This window comes from Theropithecus gelada, chromosome 20, assembly GCF_003255815.1.
Source record: "Theropithecus gelada isolate Dixy chromosome 20, Tgel_1.0, whole genome shotgun sequence".
NCBI classification, from domain to species: Eukaryota; Metazoa; Chordata; class Mammalia; order Primates; family Cercopithecidae; genus Theropithecus; species Theropithecus gelada.
The window spans coordinates 70,391,905-70,418,018 of NC_037688.1; the positions used below are offsets into that span (position 1 = coordinate 70,391,905).

Consider the following 26,114-nt stretch of genomic DNA (forward strand, 5'->3'; position numbering starts at 1 on the left):
GGCAAGGACGTGATGGCTTTTTTTCTTCCCGCTGCTTGTTTCTTTCTGCTTAACCACAGTTTCAATCAGAACCAATTCAATTTAAGACTGCAACGGCTAACCATCCCCCAACATCCTTTTTGATTTTGTGTTACAGAACCCACCAAGTTGTAGAATCAAAGAACCTCAGTTGCAAAAGCTCACAGGAAAGACGGTGCTGAGGAAACAGCTTTAAGTTTTTAAGATAAAGACTTAAGTGGTGTTTCTTGCATATCAGGATCCATTCCAGCCTATTCATAAACATTAACTCATTCAGTCCTCACGACAAACCACTATTAAGACCTTCGTGTTACAGATGAGGAAAATGAGACGCAGAAAGACTAGGTAACTCAGCTGAGGCCACATGGCTAGGAAGTCACGGAGCCGAGAGTCCAACCCGGGCTGTCTGGCTCCAGAGTCCACTCGCAACCACCACTCTGTGCTGCTGCTTTCAGGTATAAACTGTGTGCATACGTTACATCTGCAGACCATTCAACCAACAGGTATTTCTACAATTAACAAGCTGGGTACAGGGGCTCATGGCTGTAATACCAGTACTTCGGGAGGCCAAGGCAGGAGAATCATTCGAGACCAGGAGTTTGGGACCAGCCTGGGCAACACAGAAAGACCCCAGCTGTACAAAGGTTTAAAAAAAAAAAAAAAAAAGCCAGGCATGGTGGTGGCATGCGCCTGTGATCTCCGAGCTACGCAGGAGGCTGAGGTGGGAGGATCACCTGAGCCCAAGAGTTGGAGGCTACGGTGAGCTGTGATTGCACCACTGTGCTCCAGGCTGAGCAACAGAGTGAGACCTTGACTCTATAAATAATAAAAAAAAATAAGCAAAAGAATGATTAGCTTAGAAACCAAAGACCTGGACTTGAGTCTTGGCCCTCCTAGGCCCTCCACTTAACAGCCAGATGGTTGTTTTTGAGGCTCAGTCTCATTTGCGGTAAAGCAAAGATCATAAATACCCTCTATGTTATAGGAAGCCATTGTCATAGGATTCAGCTGAAGTGGCTCTAATTTACTGATCTCTGTCACATACAGCATCACTGACTCAACCGAGACCAGTGGGGCAATTAAGACTCCACACCTGGCACTGGGTGAGGTGTGGGGGATGCAACAATGAGCAGAATGGGCCCCTCGAGGGGCCCTGAGTCAGCTGCTATAATACATGTGAAACAAACGCTGACAAGAAGAACCACAGAATTCAGAGCTGGGACGATGCTGCAAGGGATGGATGGAATTCCACAAAAGGACTGACGGAGACTGCCCCAGTTCATACTGGCAGGTCATGAAAGGTGCTTCTCACCTGGCAGGAACTTATCAAGCCATGGTGGCAGGGACTTTCCCAGAAGAGAGAAAGGCAGGTATAAAGGCCCTGGGGTCAGCCTGTGGTTAGGCACCACCATTTTATCCCTTCTGCAACTCAGGGCGTAGGCATAATTATCCTTACTTCAGACGCATCAACCAAGCTTCTCAGAGGTTTAAAAAACTCAGGCCAGGTGCAGTGGCTCAAGCCTGTAATCCCAGCAATTTGGGAGGCCAAGGCAGGTGGATCACCTGAGGTCAGGAGTTCAAGACCAGCCTGGTCAACATAGCGACATCCTGTCTCTACTAAAAATACAAAAATTAGCCGGGCATGGTGGTGGGCACCTATAGTCCCAGCTACTCAGGAGACTGAGGCAGGAGAATCACTTGACCCCAGGAGGCAGAGGGCGTAGTGAGCTGACATCGCCCCACTCACTCCAGCCTCAGCAACGGAGTGATATTCCGTTGAAAAAAAAAACAAAAAACAAAAAAAACCAAAAAGTCTCCCCAGGGTCCGAAACTCCTTTATGACAATGCCAGGACCTGAAAAGCCAGATCCCCTTGACTCGGAAGGCCATCCCATCTCCAGCAAGCCTCAGCATCTTCTGTGAAAGGGCTTTTAAAGCAGTCTAAGGATGAGGTCTACCTGGTTGTCTTAGAACGCTCACAGGAATGTCTGCGTGTGAACTTAGTAAAACTCCTTCTATCTCCATTACCTACGAGTAAATAATATATCAAGAATATCAGCTTTTCCCTGACCATGGAAGTTATTTGGCCGATAAATTCCAAGGACCACTTGGAAGCTCTCCCCCTCTGTCCTAAAACCAAGCAGAAACATCTGACACTCAGCAAAGAAGGTTCTTGAGGAGGGGGAGATGAAGTACAAGATCTGAAGCTCCAAAGAAATACGAGACCCCCTGGCCTCCCATGCCCTCACGCCTCACCTCTGCTTTGGCTCCTGGAGCTTATTTCCTGATAAAACCTGCCCCGATGGGACACTTCATTTTCATCTACATTTACAAGGAAAAGCTGTTCCTGCAGACGAACAGGGTTTTCTCAAAAACGACCCTCACTCTCACCAATGGCCCAGAGTTAGGGGAAAGTCTCTACAGTCCAGTAGCCAGCTTTTCAACTCAACCTCTGCTACACGTCTATTATACCCAGGCTCTGGCTGCGCGCTGGAAATTCAGAGATGAGCAAGCCCTGACTAAACGACAGTGCGGCAAGTGCTGTGCTAGATGTACATGTAGGGGGCTGGGACGGGGACATTCATTCATTCATCAAATACGGATCAAGCACTGCAACTGCTAAATAGCCCCCAATATCCTTTTTGCCTTGAGTTATAAAACCCACCAAGTTGTAGCTGGACACAGGGCTGCAAGACAAAGACTGCATTTCCCAGCTTCCCTTGCAGCTCAGAGCAGCCATCTGAGTAGCTAAACTCTGTCCAGCAGGATGTGGAAATTAGCGATGTGAGCAACTTCTGGATCACACACCCTTCCCGCAGGCCAGTGTAGCAACAAAACAGAAGAAACCAGGTCCCGGTTTCTCGTGGAAAACAGCTGCCTACCCACCCCACACCTTCCACTTCACATTTTCATGCAAAGAGAGAAATAACTCTACCTTGTTTAACCCAATGATAAGCTATGCTCAGTTAAACCAACACTCTCATTAAAACAAGCCCCAGTTGTGTGGCTGCCATCCTGCTCCAGGTGCCAGAGATACAGCAGAGATGGACAGAGATGACCGAAGTCTCTGCCTCCAGCACCTCACATTTGAATTGGTGACAGACAACATACAAAGAAACAAGTAACTCAGACTGTGTTTTTTCGAAGGAAATAAGCGGGGTGAAGGGTTGGAGATGAATTTAGGCATGGCCAGCCATGCTGTCTCAAGGAAGGGAAAGCTCAGACCTAAGGGCAGAGGGGCCAACGGCCTTGGGAAGAGCATTTCAGGCCGAGGGAGCTGCAAGCTCACACGCCCTGCATCTCCTGGAGGAAATGGGAGGTGGCCAGCATGGTGCAGTCCAGCAAGCAGAGGAAGCCAGGAGCCAGGAAAGGAGGACAGAGGAGGGTGTGAGCCCTGCCTGGGAGGTCCCTGTGGGCTACCCAGAGAAAATAACAGCCGGACAGGGGCGAAAATAATGTCATGGGGTGAGAGGGTGTGTTTGGAGTAAGGGCTTCAATTCCTGTTCCCTTTGTAATGGAAACTGGTGGGAGAGACCTCTACCCATTCCAGCAAGCTCTGGGAGGAGAGACACTGGAAGGTTAGAAAGAAGTTTCTTTACCTAGGGTAGGGGGCGGGGGTTCAGAAAATCACTCCCTGAAGTTCCCAACAGGGTTTCAAGTGAAGAACTTCATTTTTTAGCAATGCAGCTCTGCCCTATAGAGTTGACTAGGAAGGACCGGCCCTCGCATGTAACTTTCTTTTTACAAGAAGCCTTATTCACTGTCTTTTTATTACAATTTATAACTAGGTTATGGTCCTCCCAGGGAAGCCCCATCTCATCACTTACCTCCTTCCCTCCTTCCACAGCTGTTACTGAGGGAAGAACAAGCCTCTCCTGTGGGGAATGTGCTACTTCTTCAGTCATTTTGCCCTGAATTGATGGGTTTGGAGACTGTCTTTCCTGCTGCGGGGCACTGCTCCTATGTGCCAGGATGCCCTGGGCAGCTCCCATCTTGCCTTCTTTTTTTTTTTTTTTTTTTTAAGCTTTACTGAGGTTTAACCAACAAACAGCACAGTGCACATATTTAAAGCATACCATTTGACAAGTTTTGACATATGTTTACGTTTATGAAACCCCCATCACAAGACACAGGACATGTCCATCATCCCCAAAGGTTTCTTCAGACTCCTGGTAACACCACCCTCCCATCCCGTCGCCAGACAGCCAGTGATCTGCTTTCTGTCCCTACAGATTAGCTTGCATTTTCCAGAGTTTTCTATAAATGGAATCATACAGCATATGCTCTTTATGGTCTTTTTTTTTCCACTGGCACAATTATTTTGAGATTCATCCATGCTGTTACGTGTGCCAGTGGTTCATTCCTCCTTGACACAATTTGTGTATCTTTTCACCGCCTATGGCCATTTGGCCTTTTCTAGTTGTAGGCTAACACAAAGTTGCTCTGAACATTTGTGCACAAGTCCTTGTGTGAATGTGTATTTCCTTTTCTCTCAGATAAAACCCTAGGAGGGGAATGAGAACCTTGCCTCTGAAGGTGGAGTATTATCTCATTGTTACCTGCCTTTTTCGGGGTGAAGTATTAAGAGTAGCATTTCAGTGAGTCTCTCCTGATGCAGTGCATATATGATCTCTGACATGAGAACTTTAGCTGGTGCAGCAGTAAACACTGTATGTCAACTATGCAATGTGTATGTACGTGCATGCATCTGTGTGCATGTGTGTGCACGTGTATGTGTGTGTGCATGTGTGTTCACATGAGTATGTGTGTGTGCATGTGTGTGCATGTGTATGTATGCATGTGTGTGTGCACATGCATGTGTGCAAGCATGTGTGCACATGTGTGTTTATCTTGGTGATCCTGCTTCTGATTGAACTCTGCTTCATATTTAGCTCAATAAGTATCAAGACAAAATACAAACTCGCACCGAGCTGGAACTTCAGCTGCAAAGTTGAGGGGATATGCATAGACTTCAGGCCAAGGGTAGGGGATGGTCAAAGGCACCGCATGACACCTACGCAGGTGCCTTCAACTCCACTGCCCTGTCTAAGGGAAACCCTTCCAATTCCTCCAAACCACTCAATACCTGCAGCCAGATACTAACTAGCAGGAGCGATTTAACGGTGTTGAACACATTCACTTCAAGTAACGAGTGAGAACCCGCCTCCCTCTGAGAATCACTGTGAGCACCCGTTCATTCACCACATGCCCAGGAAAGACCTGCTACGTGACAGGTGCCACAGTGGGCTCTGGGACACCATGGTGAACGAGTCAGTCTCTGCCCTCAAGGAGTGGATGAGCTAATGCAGACACCAGACAGGACACAAATAAATGTCTCTGCTGGGTGCTACCAAGAAAAATGAGACAAAGAGGGGCCAAGAGAGCGACAGATGGAAGGGGACAGGTTACTTGCAGGGGGATCAGGGAAGAAGGGCTTCCAGGGGGATAAATAACTGAGCAGAGACCATGCACTGCCTTCAGTGAGCCCTCGCAGGCTTTAGGCTACTGTTGCACTGGGAGGCTAGAGCTTAGCTAGCCCCTATCTGTGCATCTCCCCAACTTGAGCACCAAAAAGGCAGAATGAGGGATGGGGCTCAGTGGCTAACACAGTTCTGTCCACACCAAAGGTTGTTTGTCCTGAATGCAACTCAAACAGACCCTGATTACAGAGGAAGCCCACCTCTTCTCTCCCCTCTCTTGCTGTACACAGAAATCACAGCAGGGTTGTAGAACACCCAAGTAACTCCCAAACACACGTGGTGGGTAATCTTAGAGCAGTTTTTGTTGATGCTAATGGCCCAAAGAGAGACAACCTTTCCATCGCCTCTCTCAAAGTGAAGCTTCCTTTGTAACAGTCTCTGCCATAACCATTTATGTTTGTACCGTTAGCCCCAGCCCATTGTGACCTGCACTTTCCCGACTCATTCTCTCCTTCCTACATGCAACAGGCCTAACAGTCTTCTAGCGCTTTTCGACATAACAGACAGCTTACATAATCACACTTGCATCCACTGGGACTTGGCATTCTTGTTTCTTTCGCTCATTAGATAAATAAATCCTTACATGTTGTCAGGACTCTCCAGCTGAGAAATTGATGGACTTGTCTTTAATTTGTACCCATCTAGAAATACCATTTATGTGTAAATAGCAGTAGAAAATATTACACAGGCGTTGCAACAGTCTGCCTTATACCTTAGAAGTCAAGGATATTTTCTGTCTTGTTTCCTGTTTATCCCTGGCACTCGGAGCCGTGACTAGCACACAGCAGGCACTCAGGAGGTATTTGCACAACAAGTCGACAAATATGAAGGAGGGATGACGATGGCACCCACCTGGCATGAGTGATTTGAGGATTAATGACAGTATCTGTAGAGGGCCCCGGGAGTGCCAGGCCACAGCAACAATCCAGCACGTGGCTGCTATTAAAAGGTTGATCCCTGCAGAAGGGATAACATGCCACCCAGAGCCTGGATGAAATCGGTAAATACCCCAAGTCCCATGGGGGAAACGTTCACATTACTGAACAATCCGAATGATACACAGTAGAGGCTGTGAGTCCCAGAAGCCACCATGAGCAGGGAATTCCATGGAATGCCACTTGGTGGGGACAGATGAGCAGTAGGCATGTATGTGCCTGCCTGCCAGGTGTCAGCACCACCAGCGAGGTGCCATCTCTGCTGCTGGTCGGGAAAAAACCCTCAGAGCAGGGACCATGCATCACCTTGAGCAGTGAGCCCTTGCAGGCTGTAGGCTTTTGTTGCATTGGGAGGCTAGAGTTTAGGTTGCCCCTGTCTGTGCATCTCTCTCATTTGGGCACCATGAGGGCTGGACTCAGTGGCTAACACAATGCTCTGTCCACACCAAAGGTTGTTTGTCCTAAACACAACTCAAACAGACCATGATTGCAGCGGAAGCCTGCCTCTTCTCTCCCATCTCCTGCTGGGCCAGGAGTTCAGAAGGTCAAGGTCAGTGGGGAAGTGAAGGTCAACATGAGAGGATCTCAGGGTAGCAGCACTTTGCTGACTGATGGAGATGTGTTTTGCCATTTTAACGATCAACACAGCTACGTTGGTGCCTACCAGCCAAGGCCGAGCCTGGTAGAAGGCATCTGGGCCTTGACCACTGTGCAGACAGGCAGGCTTCAAGACAGATTCTCCAAGCCATTCCAGGCTCTGGCAGATCCAAGACCATTCATGACCCCGTGTGGCCTCTGCATTCTACCACTGACAACTTCTCCCCTCTTCTTGGCCTAGGCGTTCAACAGGCAAATGTTTGACACCTATTAAGCTTCCCAACTCTGTGCCAGACACAGAATAAAGTGGGGGGAAAAATGTACCCAGACCAGCCCTGCATGAAGGCATCCACACCCCATTCAACATTCACAAATGTGAGAATTCACATGCCTGGCACTGTCCTCATGATGTTAGTGACATCACCTCATTTAATGACAGGAACTGCATTCCTCATTTGATACTGGAAGACACAGTTCTTTCTGTGGCCTTAACAACCTGACTCACCATCTATTCCACACCTTCCCTCAGCTAGGCACCTGCATGTAAAACCATTCATCCTCATGACCATATGCAGTTGGCATCACCATGCCATGTGAGTGAGGGGAAAAATGTGGTTTAAGAGTAGTCAGAATTTCAATGCAACTCTTTCTATATCAAAGTCATTACGGTTGACAGACCACTATTCTGAAATCCATTGCTAAAATAAAATATCCTGTTCACAAACTGTTTAAGAAGAGGGAAACGGAGGTTCAGAGGAAGGGGCCCGGATTCAGGGAACTCCTCTCCCTTGTAAGGCCCATACTGAGCACCCACTCCAGGTCCCTCCAAAGGGTGACTCTGCTTCCCTCATACCCTTCCCCTGCGCGAGGGGTGCAGGCAGCCCTGAAGCTGTGATCACCGAAGCCCTCTCTTACGGCAAACCTTTGAAGAGCAGCCACTCTACCCACCTCCCCCAAAGACAAAGATTCTGCCCAAACTAAGGGCTGGCCACCAGTGAGTTACATAAGACAGCTCGGTTGACAAGGCTCCCCTTTGCACTCGGGTCCCTAGTAACTTTTCTGAAGAATTTCCAAAGTGCTGGGGAAGCAATATTGAATATTATCCCCAAAGGCCATGCCGTTGCAGCAGGAGCACTGTCATCAGCAGGGGCCTAACTCAGCGCAATCATCATTAAACTGAAAAGTTGCCTTCAATTTCCGCTGGAGGGAATGTAGATACAAAGGCAGCGAAACACGCATTCAAAGGCATTTACATGCTCAGCCCCGGCCAGGAAAGGACAAAGATTTCAAAGGCTCTGTAATACGCTAATTCTCCAGCCACAGCTTCTATTTCAACAAACAGCAAAACGAATTAAATGTCTGTTTTAAATCGGAACAGGTTACAGCTCGTCGGTACTCCACCTTGACGTACAGAAATGGACAAAGGCTTTGACCAAATTCTAAGTGGAAACACAGTCTTTCCCTATTCAAAGCCCAGAGAATTATAATTAAAAATTGTAACTAGGAATGGCACCATTCAGAAGTTTTCAGAGTCTGGGTGGGCAAGGCCCAGGTATCCAGCTGCAAAACTTGAGGAGGTGGCAAAAAGCTCAGTAATCGTAATAAATAATATTTCCATGCAATGCTTTGAAATACCAAAATTAATGCCAAAATAAATAAATAAATAAATCTGTGGAGAACAAAATAGTAAAATTTTAAACCAGGCAGGAGGATAGGCTCAGGACCACTGATTTTTCCTCTGGCCTATGGCTCCACACTCTTGCTCCTTCTGAAGATGGTCAAGTGTGCACAGAAAAGTGAAGGGACCTGCCAGTGTCACAGGCACTGGTAGCTCAAATGTCTAGGGCTTGAGGCCCTCAGCGCTGTGCTCTTGGGTCCCTGTCACCTTGGGCAGGGACTACTACCCTAGCCTTGCCCTGCTCCAGTCCTGACACCACTCTGCGGCCGGGAGGATCTTCACAACACCCGAGTCTAACCTTGTCACATCTCTGCTAAGACTTGTCAGGTGGCCTCTCCTTTCTCACACTCATCAGCTAGGAAATCATGTATGGACTGCTCATATAAGGGGCTCAAAAGACCTATATATACGCAGACTGCATGCACAGACTTGAAATTCTAGTTCCCACAGATTTCAAATCATCAGAAAGCTGAAATAACCAGATTTTTATAGTGTCACACTATGATAATTGATGTTCCTAATTATGGCCTTGAGGCACGCCACGCTCTTTAACTGCCTTCTAAATTATCGAAGATCAAATTATGTTCAGTTGCATTTTAGCATTAAGTGTATTTTAATTATATTCTCATTCTTGGAAAATTAGTAACACGCACAGCTGAAATAGATGATCAAGGCAGCTTTGTGAATAAAACGTTCTGGATAAAGCCCAGCTTTCCAGAATGTTCTCACAAAATCATATTCTGCCATCATGCTAGGTAAATGAGAGTTTATAGTTCATATCCTCTCTTTTTTTAAAAAAAAAAATTGTCACTTACATAAACAAGTGTATTATGGAGTAATATTCTTAAGGGAGGAAATAAAATAGGAGAAACAAGAAAATAAGTGAAGCTGACCAGGTGCGGTGGCTCACGCCTGTAATCCCAGCACTTTGGGAGGCCAAGGCAGGTGGATCACTTGAGGTCAGGAGTTCAACACCAGCCTGGCCAACTGGTGAAACCCCGTGTCTGCTAAAAACTAGCCGAGCATGGTGGTGTGTGCCTGTAGTCCCAGCTACTCAGGAGACTAAGGCAGGAGAATCACTTGAACCTGGGAGGCAGAAGTTAAAGTGAGCCGAGATCTCTCCATTGCACTCCAGCCTGGGAGACAGAGTGAGACTCTGTCTCAAACAACAACAAAAAAGCCAACAGTAAGATTAAAACCAAAACCACATGCCATAAGGTCTCCACTTTCGCTAATGATGAGCTCACAGTTCCACCAAGCTTCTTAGAAGTCAAGACCAAAAAAAAAAAGAAAAAACAGTGACAGGATTCACAGCATCCAAAAGATCTACTACTTGGTCAAGGGAATCATTCCTGCTACTTATGCCTGGTAAAAATTTCTCTCGTGTACAAATCATTCCTATTACAGATGATATGCATAGGCAACAACTGCCTTACCAATGTGTTAATAGAAAACACCATGACGATTTTCAACAGGCTGTATCCCCTAACGTCCCAGGGCCAGACGTTCAAACCTCAAATGCCACTGAAAACGGGCAAGACAGGCTGAGCCGGGGGAACAGCAGGGAGAGTACAAGTAAGTACTGTGATAAACCAGAAGGTGCACGTCATTCTCAAGGACTCAGCTATGACTCCGCCCAGCCAACCGCTGCTATGTGGAAATAATCTGCCCAATGCTTCCAGAAAATCTAATTTTTTAAATTACAAAACATTTCAAGCATGCAAGAGAATAACTAACGCATATCTACATATAGGAAATGAGGAACCAACAAGACATATTACCTGTGTACCATCTTAAGGTACAGAACCTCTGAACTTTTGAGAACCTCTCTCCAATGTTGGCCCTCTCCCATGATCACAACCCTAATTTTTATGGTTACCATGCCCTTGCCTTTCCGTATAGCTTCCCGTAAGTGTGAATTCTTAACCTACCTCCTGTTCCACTCTACATTTTTCTCATCTTCTTATGAATGTGTCTGGCTGTAGCTCACTTTCTTCGAGCCACATAATTTTCATGAGATCCATCCGAACTGATGTGCACAGCTGACGTTCATCCATTTTCGTAGCTGTGTTGATTTCTATGCTGTAACACACTTTGTGAAAATCTACTCTCCTATCGATGGATATTTAAGTTGTGTGGAATGCTTTGTCGTTGCGAGCGATGCTGTGAACACGGCTGTGTGTGTTTCTCCCGGTGCTCGTGGGCAAGTGTTTCACTAGGGTGGGGCTAAAATTCATCTGTATTTTAATACTGGTCAAACTAATTAAAATTTTTTTAAAAAACCAAAAGCAACTATGTGGACCAACTCCATACCTCTATCGGCTGCCAGCCTATAGCCTGCAACAGGTGGACAGCTTCATGGTAAATTGCAAAAGAAGATTCTCTGAGCAGTAAAATGGTTCAGGCTGCATTTGTTTCTGCCTTTTATCTAGCTTGTTTCAAGAACAAAAGGGTCCCACGTTGACAGATCACATGACCTTTTGGCAGGTGTTTATAAACATCGTTTCTTGAAAATTATCTTTAAAACAAAACTGAATGGTGACGAGCTTGGGCTTGTCCTCACTAACACAAGCCCAGAGGTTTCTAAAGAGCTGAGATGGATCCTCTTAAACTAGAAGTGCTTTTAGAAAATATGTACTGGTGAGATTTCTTTTAAAATGCATTCTCCCTACCAATGTGGCCCCAAGGCACTCCACGGCTTTTTATAAAAGGTGTTATGTAGCCTGAAGTTTCCAGAATGACAGAACAGGACAAACTACGGTCTGAATGTTTGTGTTCCCTCAAAAGCACATTGAAATTCTAATCCCCAAGGTAATGTATTAGAAGAGCAGGACCTTTGGGAGGCGCTTAGGTTATGAGGGCAGAGCCCTCACGAATGGGATTTGTGCCCTTATAAAAAAGGCCCCAGAGAGACCCCTCGTCTGTCCACAATGTGAGGACATGGCAAGAACGCACCCTCTATGAACCCCAAAGTGGGCCCTCACCAGATCCCACAGCTGCCTTGACCTTGGCCTTCAGAACTGTGAGAAATACATTTCTGTTGTTTCTAAGCTTCTCGGTTTACGGTATTTTGTTAAAATAGCCTGAACACACTAAGACAGTAGATAACACAATCGATAACAATAAACAGAAGATTACCGCATCAGTGCAAACAACATAAAAGTGTGCCTGCTGTAACTGTAGAAAGTGATTTTTATTTTTTGGAAATAGTTTCATAAGGTTTGACAGAACGTGGCCGCGGCCATTTGCTTACATTCAGCTGTTTCCATACCACTTCGATGGGGTTGAAGAGTTACGATGTATGCCCCACCCACAAATCCCAACACATCCACTCTCTGGCCCTTTACAAAAGAGGTTTCCCCATCTCTGTCTTACATCACTGGGTCACACACACATTCTAGATTCCGATACAGAAAGGACCGTAGGGTTGGCCGGGCGCGGTGGCTCAAGCCTGTAATCCCAGCACTTTGGGAGGCCGAGACGGGCGGATCACGAGTTCAGGAGATCGAGACCATCCTGGCTAACACAGTGAAACCCCGTCTCTACTAAAAAATACAAAAAAAATTAGCCGGGCGAGGTGGCGGGCGCCTGTACTCCCAGCTACTCGGGAGGCTGAGGCAGGAGAATGGCGTGAACCCGGGAGGCGGGGCTTGCAGTGAGCTGAGATCCGGCCACTGCACTCCAGCCTGGGCAACAGACCCAGACTCCGTCTCAAAAAAAAAAAAAAGAAAGGACCGTAGGCACTGGGTCATTTCCTGCATTGTGAATTGAGACAGAACCAGATTCTAAGTAAATTATCTTTCCTTTGTATATAATTGAAATTTAGCTTCAGGATCAATATTCTTTAAACATGGTACAAGGGAGGATGACCAGCAGCCGCAATGTTAGGTAAGGAGGAAAGGGATAGTGTGACTATCGAGTGTATTCGGGATGATGCCTGTAAAAGAGCTTCGACTCTGAGAAGGACTAAAATCTTTCTTTCTCTGTCGATAGGGCAAGGTAAATCATGACTAGAGTCCTCTCAGAGAAACACTAGAATGTTCATGCCACAGTCTCTTAGTGCCTGTCTCATGCAGAGTCCATCCTCCGAGTCAGGATTCAAAGGGAAGCAAGGTAAGCTTGATCTCTACCTTCCTGGAAGTTACATTCTAGAGGGGAGATGGACCATAAAGAGCCAACACGATGTAAACTAGAAGACTGGGGATGTCAACTAGAAGACTGGGGATCCTGATATTTCAATCAGGAAAATAAAACTTGATTTATTTCAATGAAGAAAATAAAACTTGAAAAGGCAATACGATGGATTTGCCAGATGGAAGGCACAGTCGGGTCAGACTGGACTGCCAGGGAAGGTCTCACTGATGCGGTGACACTGAATGGAGACCAGGAGGACAAGAAGCCAACCATCTGGAGATTTGGGGGAGAGGGAATACGGGAAACACATGGGCCTGGAGGGCGAACTGACCCTGGCCCTTCCTAGAGGCAGGCTGAGGGGGCTGGAGAGTAGAATGAGGAGTGTGGTGACAGGTGAGGCAGGAGATGGGGGTGCACACCAGAGTGTCTGCAGATTTGGAATCAGCTTCCAGAGTCCAGGAAGGAGTCGACACGTAGTACTCCCGGCAAGAGAAAATGGCAGGTTAGACTCGCAGTAGTAACGCAGATAGAAAGCAATGGCTGGCTTTATGAGATATTTTAGAAGGAACTATATAACTCATTGAGTGACTAGACGTAGACAGTGAGGGAAAGAGAGAAATTAAGGATGACTCAGGCTGTTTAACTTGATTAGCTAGCTGAATGGAACATGGTGCCATTTAGGAAGATGGAGAAAACCGCAGACGGGCAAGTCAGGAGGAAAAACCGAGTTCTGCACTGGCCTCATTCGGTGTGAGACGCCTTTAAACCAGTGGTCCTCAAAGGAGGGTATTTTTGCTTCCAAGGGCAGAGTAGGGAACGTCGAGAGACATTTTTGGTTATCACAACTGGGATAGGGAGACGTCACCAGCATCTAGTAGGTAAGGCTAGTGGGGAGATGTCACTAAACACCCTGCAACACACGGGACAGCCTCCCACAGCAAAGAGCTACGCAGTCCATGTCATCAAGACCGAGTTTGGGAAACCCTGCTTCAGACAATCCATGGAGATGTCATGAAGGCCGCTGGAGCAACGTATGTCTGGAACTCAAAGAGAAGTCAGCGTTACAAGCATACATCTGTTTTTTCTCAACAGCTTGTTTTTCTTGTGTTGCTATTCTCTCTCTCATTCTTTTTTTAGCTGCTCTGCTGGGGAAAAGCAGTTACATAGGAATTAAAAAGGGATTGAGGTTAACAGATCTAGTAAAAACTGTCAAAACTATTAAGTCGTTCATAAACACTAAGGTAAAACACAATGCCAAACAGTGGAAGATAAAAAAGAGAGTAATATACACAGAGTAAAATATACAGCTTCGAGAAACCACCAAGCTGATCACTGATGATCGATGCTATCAGAGCACTGTCTCCAAGGCATCATGGGGACATGAAGGAAAATGTGATACACTCTGCCTTGGTTGGAAAAAGTGGTGGAAGGTGGGAGGCAAGAAAGGGTTCTTTTCATTCATGTTAGAGAAATGCAAATTAAAACTACATGGAGATTACATTACTCAGCTACCAGATTAGCAAAACCTCGTAAGCAATTGTATTTATCCCAGCCAGTTGCAGTGGCTCACACGTGTAACCTCAACACTTTGGGAGGCCAAGGCAGGCAGATCACCTGAGGTCAGGAGTTCAAGACCAGCCTGGCCAACATGGTGAAGCCCTGCCTCTACTTAAAATACAAGAAATTAGCCGGGTGTGGTAGCATGCACCTGTGGTCCCAGCTAGTCAGGAGGCTGAGACACGAGAATCGCTTGAACCAGGGAGGTGGAGGTTTCAGTGAGCCAAGATGGCGCCACTGCACCCCAGCCTGGGTGACAGAGCAAGACTCCATCTCAAAAAAAAAAAAAAAAAAAAAACAGAAATTTTACTCATGCCATTAAGATATTTCTAGTGTAAGAAAAGGGATACAAATATTAAATCAAGGTATGTAAGTAAAAAAAAAAAAATCCATAATTCAAAATTTGAATTAGAAATATCTATATGGATCATAATATACAGTCTACTAGAAAAGAAGGGATGGGGTAGGGGAAAGGGAGGGAAGAGGCAGGTGGGGAAGAAGAAAGGGAAAGATTTTCTAGCTCTGAACACTGAAAAGGCCTAGAAACGATAACCAACCCAGCAGCAACAAGCCCCACCAACTAGATGATGCTGTACAAACACCTTTTCCCGCTGGGCGCGGGGGCTCACCCTGTCATCCCAGCACTGTGGGAGGCCAAGATGGGAGGATCACAAGGTCAGGAGATCGAGACCATCCTGGCTAACCCGGTGAAACCCCGTCTCTACTAAAAAATACGAAAAATTAGCCGGGCAAGGTGGTGGGCGCCTGTAGTCCCAGCTACTCGGGAGGCTGAGGCAGGAGAATGGCATGAACCCGGGAGGTGGAGCTTGCAGTGAGCCAAGATCGTGTCACTGCACTCCTGCCTGGACAACAGAGTGAGACTCCGTCTCAAAGGAAAAAAAAAAAAATTAAATCCCTTTTCCCAGTCAAGAAGCCAGGAACCCCTGGAGGGACAGGTGTTTCCAAGTCTGGGGCATGAAGTACAAGAAGGGCCTAGAACACCTCGGCTTCCTTGCTTTGATGTCCAGTGTGATGGCAAAAACTACTCCTGAGGATTCAGGAATCAAACTAAACACCGTCCATGGGCAGAAGATAGGACAACTTGAATATCACAAAAAAAAAATTACTATGATGAACTGGAAAACAGCAAATAGGTTTAAATACGTAAATTTGTAATGCTTTTTTTTTTTTTTTTTTTTTGAGACAGAGTCTCGCTCTGTCACCCAGACTGAAGTGCAGTAGCATGATCTTGGCTCACTGCAAGCTCCACCTCCCAGGTTCCAGCGATTCTTCTGCCTCAGCCTTCATGCCTGTAGCTGGGACTACAGGCATGTGCCACCATACCTAGCTAACTTTTGTATTTTTAGTAGAGACTGGGTCTCGCCATATTGGCCAGGTTAGTCTTGAACTTCTGACCTCAAGTGGTTCACCCACCTCGACCTCTCAAAGTGCTGGGATTACAGGCTTGAGCCACCATGCCTGGCCCTATTTTTTTTTTTTTTTTTAAAGACTCATTGGTCCTCTCTGGAGGAGAGAAAGGAACCAACTCATTATTATGTAAATAGATAAATAAAATAATCAAAGCCTTGGTTCCCCTGGCTTCCTCATTGCATTATGATGAGGTTAATGTAGCTAACAACCGGAAATATCGCCAGGCACATGGGAATCATGCCACATGTGAAAGCAACTGTGACTGTTGTCACTATACCCACATTGTCACCCCTGGGCCCTTGGGGACATCCACACCCAACCATCCTTGGCCGGTGAGAGGCAGCAAGGGTCCTCCCAGCCATGGGAGGCAGCAGAGGATGCCTGGTCTATTCTAGAGAGGAAAGTAAGAGAATATTTTCCATCTCTTCTAATTGTCAGGAAAATCTAGAAACACACAACATGCATATATATTGCCCTTACCAAGGGCCAGAAATTCTTCTAAATGTTAGACGCATGTTAACTTATTCTTCACAGTAACACTAGGAGGTAGGAACTATTACCATTCTCATTTTACAGATGAGAAAACTGAGGCTCAGAGAGGTTAATAACTTTCTCATGATCATAGACTTGTTCATTGCAAGGAAAGGTACAATCTGCACAGGCTTGTTCAGGATTCTGCAAAGTATGAAACCTTGAAGAAGGTAATACACATCAGCCCTGCAGAAAACCACCCAGGGGACGAGGAGTCTAAGGAACTTATCTGTGTTATCATTATTGTCACTGTCATCATCATGTTACCAGTTATTCACTGAGCGTTCACTTTGAATTCATCATTCCACATCAATTATGCCATGACAGAAGTACTATTATTATTTCTTTTCTTTCTGAAACAGAGTCTCGCTCTGTAGCCCAGGCTGGAGTGCAGTGGCACAATCATGGCTCACTGCAACCTCCAATTCCAAAAACCTCCAAAGTTCAAGCAATTCTCCTGCCTCAGCCTCCCAAGTAGCCAGGATCACACACGTGCACCATCACACCAAGCTATTTTTTTGTATTTTTACTAGAGACGGGTTTTTGCCATGTTGGCCAGGCTGGTCTTGAACTCCTGGTCTCAAGTGATCTGCCCACCTGGGCCTCCTAAAGCGCTGGGACTACAGACATGAGCCACTGCACCTGGCCCATAAGTGCTCTTATTATTCCACTTTCTGGAGGTGAAAAGTAAGGTTCAGCAAAGTTGGGAAGATTTCCACAGTTGTTCAGTGAAACACAGGTGGAGTCAGACTTGGAAGCCAGTCAACAATATTCCACAGCTCACATTTTCCCCCAGCTTTATTGAGGTACGATTGACAAATAAAAATTGAATACATTCGAGATATACAAAGAGATGACGTATGTGTACACTGTGTAATGACTAATGCAATCAAATGAACACATCCATCAACACCCACAGTTATCATTTTTTAACTCTGTGATCTTTATCACACAACAGGGGGTGCTGAGGACACCTCAGATTTCTCTTAGCAAGTTTCAAATAGGAGAGGCCAGGATAAGGGAAGGAAGCCAGGGATGCAGAGGAGGACAGCAGTGAATACACACATCAAGGAAAAGAGCTTTGGCTTGGGGGAGGTCATTATTTCTGTGTAGAACAAAACAAAACCAATAAACAACAACAAAAAATCATAAAGACCATTTTTCCAGCCCAGATTTTGACACTGAGAAGTGGTACATCCTACTGGCATTGGTTGAAAATCACCCCCGGGCTTTGGCCATGGCTGCAGGTGAGATTCGATGCCCAGAGCCTCCAGGGCCTCAGCTCACCACACACTGCCCCATGTGTGGCGGTGAAACCCAGGCCCCAACGGATGCCGTGGCCTCCACCCCAGTGCCGCTGCTGGTGCCGTCTGCCTTTGTCTCCAGCCTCCGACCCCTAACCCTGTCTTCCCTCCATAGCAGGGGGAAAAAAGTGGTATGTCCTAGAGGAGTGGTTCTCAACCAGCAGGGATTTTGACCCCAGAGACATGTGGCCACATCTGGAGACATTTGTGATTATCACAGTTGGGGGGAAGGGGGTGCCACCAGCATCTAGTGGGCAGCAGCCAGGCGTGCCATGAAACATCCTACTACACACAGGACGGCCCCCATGACAAAGGATTCTGTGGCCCAAAATGTCAATAGTGTTGGGGTTGAGAACCCTGGCATAGAGCAAGTCACCTGACCTAGCTGGGCCTCACTTTTGTCCTTTCTTAAGTGGTGATAGCCATGTTTACCCTTCATTACCCATGTTTACCCTTCATTAAAGTATTTATGAGCAGTAAATATATCTACTGTCTAGCCCATGACAGGCACTCAAAACAGCAGCTGACACTAATGGCATAATCATCCCTGTCAGCATCACCACCATCATTAAGTAGGAGAAGTACCTGCATTAGGGATTGGCACAATGTGACCTGCTGGCCCCCTGCCTGTTTTCGTAAATAAAGTTTTATTGGCACTCAACCATGTTTACAAATTGTCTTGGGCTGTTTCACTGCTTTGATGGCAGGGGATCACATGGCCCACAACACCGAAAGATTTTACTATTTATCCCTTTATAGAAAAAAGTCTGCTGGCCTAGGAATGATCAAGAAATGTGAAGTGCTATATGAAAAACAAATTGTTATAATTCCGATGTGTCAAAAAAAAATTGTAGGAAATTTCTTTCTTCCCCCTACATATGTAAGGGCCATGGGCACAAAGTTACAGGTGCAGAGCATTCTAATTGCTGAAAGCCAATTTTATCCACTCGATTTTATCACTTTTCATCAAAATTGACCACCACTTTGCTTTAAAATACACGCCATCATAGCAGTTCAAACCTCTAACACCGGGAAGGCAGTCATTATGATACTTACAGAGAAACTGAGATCTGATATCTCGCTCTCCTCCCAAGCCAGAGCACAGGAAGGGGACAATTTTCCATTAATTTTAAAAGCTTTTTACCACCAAAGGAAGAAAATTTTTTCAGGAAGACAAAAAGATAATATTTTAGCATTTAAATCTAGTTTTCTTCACAAAGTGAAAATGATTTCTACATATTACATAGTAGGAATTGGGTTGTTACCATAGAACATATTTCATTTTGAGGAGAAGAACTGAGTTTAAAAGATTCATTTTTGGAAACGTTAATCTCGGGCACCTGGAGATGAAAGCGCTGGTGCACAGAAGTTGGTCTTTGTCGAAAGACAGTTTTCAAGTTTTTATAAGACTTATCTCCCTTCTCTACCTTAAAAATGGATTAAAAAAAAAAAAAAACTACTTGAAGGGAGTGGGGGGGAAAAAAAAGAACCCAATTTCAATATCCTTTGCTAAAGAAATAGTCTTTGCTCAAAACAGGGCAGAGAGTCGCCTGTGTGACCCAGAGAAATAAGTGAATTGAAACTTTTCTAAAGTACTTGTCACTGTAAAAGAGTTGCTGAGAGTTTGCGCTGGCAAAGCTGAGTTTTCGGTACTGAAAATGGAACCTGTGAGTCACTCCGAGGAAGCCCGAGGAAACAGGGTATATTCAGCTCTCTGCTCCACCGGTTCCAGAGGTAAAATGTACCTTCGTCAACGGAAGCTGCAGAAAAAGCAGGATACTGATGGGAAAAAATTAGCCACGAAGGAAGTTGTGAGAGTTGTTTTCTCAAAAACAAAACTAAGAAAGCGGTGGGCGACTTGGCAAGCAAAAGTTCTTGGGTTGGTAGGAAGAGAAGGAATGTTCAGGGATTCTGGCAACTTCTCCTGGAAGGCTGGCTTCACTGTCCCATGGTGGGGTGTGTGCATATCCTTAAAGGGAACCAGTGACCCCACTGCCTGTCATCCTAGGAAAGTCAACCCTGGGACGAGTAGAAGTGGACAAGCAAGGACATGGGAAGTGACATCGTTTGGCTGTGTCCCCACCCAAATCTCATCTTGACCTATAGCTCCCATAATTCCCATGTGTTGTGGGAGGAACCCATGGGGATAATTGACTCATTGGGGCAGTTTACCCCATAATGTTCTCGTGGTAGAGAATAAGTTTCACAAGATCTGATGGTTTTATAGGGGGAAACCCCTTTCACTTCGTTCTCATTCTCTCTTTGCCTGACGCCATGTAAGACGTGCCTTTCACCTTCGGCCATGATTGTGAGGCCTCCCCAGTCATGTGAAACTGTGAATCTATTAAGCCTTTTTTTTTTTTTTTTTTTTAAATAAATTACCCAGTCTTGGATATGTCTTTATCAGCAGCATGAAAACAGGCTAATACAGGAAGGGGCAGTCATCTCTTCCCTGGGGCTCCAGCTGCATTAGGCCTGGACACAAAGGCCCAGAGAGGTCCAGGGCAGTTCTAGTCCTCAGCCAAGCGACAGTCAGCCAGTAGGGAGGCAGGGAGCCAGGCTGGGGACATAGACAGGTCTGGGCTGTGACTGAAATGACCTGAACCTACCCAGAGACGAACTGTGTTCCCCAATGAGCATAGACAAAGGGCAGGGAGGCGGGACCAGCTAGCAGGCGGCAGCTGTGAGATGGTGGCAGCCGTGAGATGGCGGCAGCATGAGCCCGCAGCTGCCCAGAATGCTGCAGACAGACAGCGGAAGGGGGCAGGTGACTGTGGAATTCCCAGGCCTGGGAGTAGACGGGGTGAGTCTTTATAAACCAAGAAGACTCATTCTCCCTGAGTAAGCATGCCAGGCCATTCTCAATCCATCGGAGGAGGGAGGAATGGGAGATTTCCAGCGACCCTGTGCATGACAGCGTTGAGGGCTGTTCCACTGAGAGTGACAATGTCTGTCCCCAAAACAGGTAAATGAGACAAGAGGGTTCCCCACCACAGCAGGCACCCCACCTGAGAGATGAGGGGTGACGGGCGGCCATGTATACAATTCACTGCTTGATCTATAAATACTACACATTGGAAACGATGACTCCCAGACCACAGATGCAGACATCTGAGGCTCACAGAGGTCAGGTGACAGGGCCCAGGCATGCGCCTAGAGCCAGGATTTCGATTTCGATTCTCACATTCTCACCAAGAGTGGGGACAGATCGTCATCTCCTGGTGTTTGGATTCCAAGTTCTCCCCAGAGAGTGGCTGTGAGCTTCAGGTCTGGAATCTGAGCACCTACGTGACCCTGACCATCAGTAAGCTCAGCACACTTCAGTTTCCTCCTCTGTAGAGTGGGGAAGAGAGTAACACCACCACACAGAGTGGTTATAAGGATCACATGAGATCAATAGAGTGCTTAGGAATATGTCTGGCACTGTGTAAGCACTGAATGAATGCAAGCTTGCCAGCCTGATAAGGATTTTAACAATCACGGAGAAAGGTATCTGCAGCTTTCCAAAAGAACATAATGGCTCAAAATTAATTGATAAAAACTATTCTTTGTACTTTATTTTTTTAATCCATTCAAATATGCCCCCAAAGTGGATTAAATAAAAACGTTCAATATGTTCTTTCTACCGAGCTATTGGATCAAATCACCCTATTAGCTGAGCTAAATAATTCATTTAGTTAATTCGCACTGTAATGAATCAGGAGAAGCTACAAAACCTCAAAGTCGTTCCAAGTCCAATTTTAAGTCTCTTTCAGGCTTTAGAAAAGTCTTCAACCAGAAGACAGTCATAAAATGTGTCAGGAAACAGAAACGATGAGCTTAACCTCTACCTCGGGCCGACTAATCTTCGGAAACGAACACACTGTCTGAACAGCAGGAAAGCAGTCACCGCTGTTATCAGAACTGGGTTCAAATGTCAGCTCTGCCACTTGCTGACTATGCGACTTGGGATATTCTACTCAACCCTTCTGAGCCTCAGTATCTACCACCGCCTACCTTGCAGGGCTGTCGTGAATATTAAATCACATGATGCATATAATGGGGCCAGGCATGGTGGCTCACACCTGTAACCCCAGCACTTTGGGAGGCCAAGGTGGGAGGATCATTTGAGGCCAGGAGTTCAAGATCGGCCTGGTCAACATAGCAAGACCCTATCTCTTTGAAAATATATGTATAATAATAAAAAGATGTATATGATGCCCCCGTCCAGTGTTTGACACATAGTATGTGCTTATTAAATGGTGTCAATTATATTAATTTGGATTTAAATAATTTGTCTATTCATTATACATTCATTAATAAGAGTGAACTACACTAGTGAAAATTTCTATTTATTCTACATAAGAAAGTTGCTCAGCTGGACGTTAGCAACAATTCTTACGTAAGAGTTTAAACAAGGTTAGTAAAACCTCTGATCCTTACAAGCTTAACTAACACTAGAGCCACTGTGCCTTGTATCAGCCTCGCAGGGGAAGAGAACAAGGAGGGGACAGAAGATTTTAGATCCTTCAAATAAAACACACAAGAATATCACACTATTAGAAGCAAAGTCCTAAGTCTCCCTATTACATATGGGGAGATGTTTCTGAAATGACAGGGCACCTGGAGGCAACGCTTTTGACAAGATGTCTTCCAAGCCAAACTGCTACAAGTCATTCAAGCTGACAGTCTTCTCGCAGTGCCCCCGACAGTCAACTAGTAGAGCACCTTTAAGAAACAGAAGCTTCTCTGCACCACCGACCTACAAAACGCTACCTTCCGGAACGGGTCTGAAATGACTGGCTGGGACTTAGGAGGAAATTCCTATCCAAAGGCCAAGAGCGGCCATGGGAGGAAGGTGCAGCTCTCCACATGCACCTGCGGTAGGGAGAATCAAGACAGAGAAAAGGGAGAACTTTCCAATCCTACCACTTTCAGAAAAAGAAACATTAATTGTAGCATCTGAAACCTAAAAGACTCTCTAGTAGGAATGACAAACAGTGCTAAAAAAGGAACTACGGAGGCGTCTTGCCTCTGTCTCACTCTACGGTCTATCAGTCAGTTGCCACCTGACACGCCCAGGTGGCCAAACCTTCACACCTGCTGTTCCTGCCATCTGGACTGCCCCTCCCCACCCTGTCTCGCTGGCAAAGTCCTATTCTACCTGCAAAGCCCAGCTTCGAAACGAACATTTCTGCGCTATCTTCTCCAATACACCCCAAACCACAACCCCTCGACCAGCAGATCTGACAGCACCAATTTCCATCTTCTTTTGATTCACTGATTCACTGCGTGCTGCTAAAAATTACTGTTTTATGGCGCTAACTCGGATAGTAGGCTGTGAGCCCCCCAAGGCGAGGGAGAGGGCTGATTCTTCAATCTATCCACTGATCTGGCCCTCACTCACTCATCCATTCATTCACGCACTGAGCACTGAAGTGAACCTTGGTTTTCTGCCACCACGGCATCCGCTTCCCCTAACAACAGTCCCAGTTTTCATCTGGGATCCATCCCTCTCCCCAACCTCCCTTCTCCATGTCTCAATGGAGCTCTTCCCTGTCTTAGCACCAGCCAGATCCTGTGATCAGCTGAAAAGAGAGAATGGAACCTAAGTTGACTCTACAGAGTAAACGTAAGCTTTTTGACAGGAATGGAGACAGACTCTTGCTTTTTCCTATAAATGTGAACCTGGAAGAAAAACTGTGTGCCCAGGGGTGATCACAGTCATGTCTGACCCTGAGGAGGAAAACCCATTGATATGGTTTGCCTGTGTCCCCACCCAAATCTCACCTTGAATTGTAGCTCCCACAATTCCCACGTGTCGTGGGAGGGACCCAGTGGGAGGTAACGGAATGATGGGGGCAGGTCTTTCCCGTGCTGTCCTCATAACAGTGAATAAGTCTCACGAGATCTGATGGTTTTATAAGGGGGAGTTCCCCTGCACAAGCTCTCTCTCTTTGCCTGCCACCATCCATGTTAGACACAACTTGCTCTTCCTTGCCTTCTGCCATGGTTGTGAGGTCTCCCCAGCCATGTGGAATTGTGAATCCATTAAGCCTCTTTTTCTTCCCGGTCTTGGGTATGTCTTTATCAGCACCATGACAATGGACTAATACACCTACCAAAAATGATGTCAACCCAGAAAGGGAAGAGGAAAGCACACTAAAGAGAGAGAAACAGGAGCCTGGTAACACACCTTAAGTATCAAGCATTTGCCACAGCTAAAGCCAGACTTTTCCTTGGGCCAAGGGATTCCCTTCCTCGAGATTACCACGACAGGCTCGACTCAGTGGTAATAACAAGCTGAACAGATACCGGTCAATTCTTGCTCTTACAAAGTCTGTAGTGGATTCGGCAACACAACAGAGCAACTCTCATCCAAGCAGTGACTCAGGAATCCAGGCTAGTGTCATTTTCTAGCTATGTATCATGGAACACACGGCTTCCAGAATCACCATGGCAGGGGAGCAAGAACCAAGAAAACTCATCCCCACTCTCCTATGCCTCAGTCTAGGATAACGCTCATCACCTCTACTTTCAACCCATTGGCCAAAACTAGTCACATAGTCCCAAGCTACCCATAAAGGAGACTAGGAAATGCATCTGTCCTGTGTGTATACAAAAAGAAAAATGAGACAGACCTTGATAAATAATACAGTCTTTGTCACGGACAGCCTGAGCCAAGCTTTTTTATTCTGCAACCAAAAAAACTATTTATTCAATGATACAAGCATCAACCAGGTACCAGAGGTCATGAAGGATGAACACAGATAAGTGGGGCATATTCACGACACCGTACTAGCAGGATTAGGAGAGGTGACACAAAGGATGTGCAGGACACCCGGGGCAAACTGAACCCAGTCTTCAGGAGTGCAGTGGGGTGATTCGAGAAGGCTTCCAGAATGAGATTTGAAAGCTCAGAAGTCAGCCAGGGAAAACGGACAGGAGAGGGTTCATGAAAAAAGAACAGGGTTCCAGGTGGGACCTTATATCTGCCTGTGTAAAGGTCTGCAGTGAGAACACGTGCATTTGAGAAACATGCTCAGAGCAGGAAGGCAACAGCATAGCAAAAAGGCTTACTTTAACATGTGTACATGTTACTTTTACAGGAACCTAAGGGCGAAAGTGAGCCAATGGCAAGTTTTAACCAGAAAAAGAAATGGACCAAGCAGACTGGGTCCGGAGTAGTTTGTCATTGTCCATCTACATGCATTAAATACCACAAATCCCTCCCTCCTCCCTGTCTCAGCGTTTTTCACTCTTCTCGCATCCCCAGTTTCTGCAGCTCCACACTGCCAGTGATGAGCCCTTGATGTTGCCAGCAGGCTGAGCTCATGCAGCATTCAGGACAGCCCTGTCCCTTCACCGGGTGTATTCTGAACTCTGAGCCCAACCTTGACAGGACTACATCTCTTTTACTCGCTTCCATCAAGGCCATAGGACTCCTTCTGACTTCCTGAAGCCACTTCCCGCCTCAAAGAGGAAGGCAAATATAAAACAGGCCCAAAATAGTGTGGGTCTGAAAAGCTGAAAACCAGCCACTATAATTACAAGTATTTTTATCTATCGTCCAAAAAAGGAGTATTGGATCATTTTCCAAGAGTTTCTCTAAGGAAGTTCATCTGTTCATTCGAAAGTACTCCAGACTTCCAGATCAGAGGCACAACCGGAAATGAGGCTTCAGCAGAAATGGAAGCGAAACAGAACACACGGGGTGGAGACACAGCAAAGATCAGGGCCCGGCGCTGCCACCGGAGAGGGTGGTGACCTCGCCATGAAATGGGAAACGAGGTATCCAAGGTTCTATGAGAGAAATCAAAAGATCGGCAAAGATAGACACGACAAAGCTGGGGGCGCAAGCATGCCTGCACAGAGGCACGGCTGTGACCTGCACCTGAACACGCCCCAGGCAAACGCAAACAGGTAACTGAGAGGCCAAGGGAGAGGAGGGAAGAAGGAAGAGCCATTGAGAAGAAGACAGTGCCAATAGCAGACCCTTCTCCTCCCGCTGCACAGGCGGATAACCCCAGCACCCAGGAACAGATGGGGATATCCAGTGGGCACAAGGGGCATCAGAAGGGGCCTGCCATCCAAGGCAGCACACACGGCTGTTTACCCAGTAAGTGCTCATATCAGAAACCATGTCACCAGCTAGAATCTGTTTCCATTCTCCCTCCTCATCTCTTCCATCGTTCCCTAGTTCTTGACAAGCTAATAGCCAGCATGTTTGTTACTGAGTTCATTTTCCTGGCTCTGCTTAGAACTAAAAGTTAGAGCTAGCCGGCAAGGCAGACCCGATTCCTGTTTCTAGTCAGGTACAGAGAAGGCCACAGAGGGCGATGGGAAGAGTACCAACTCTGGGGTCAGTCAGGGGGTCAAATCTTGCTTCTACCCATGCTAGCCCCGTGACCTCGGGCAGGTGACTTAGCCCTTCCAAGTCTTGGCTTCCTCATCTGTAGGTATGTAGAGAA

The 26,114-nt window shown here is 46.3% G+C and overlaps 1 protein-coding gene and 1 non-coding gene across 2 annotated transcripts in view; one reads left to right on the forward strand and one right to left on the reverse strand.

Annotated features, from left to right (window-relative positions):
• Positions 1–26,114, reverse strand: part of SNX29 (sorting nexin 29) — a 585,133-nt gene that overhangs the window by 259,923 nt on the left and 299,096 nt on the right. The gene's annotated exons all lie outside the window — the stretch shown is intronic.
• Positions 17,567–17,693, forward strand: LOC112614901. The gene has a single exon (XR_003117200.1). It is a non-coding gene; the product is annotated as a small nucleolar RNA ACA64 (small nucleolar RNA).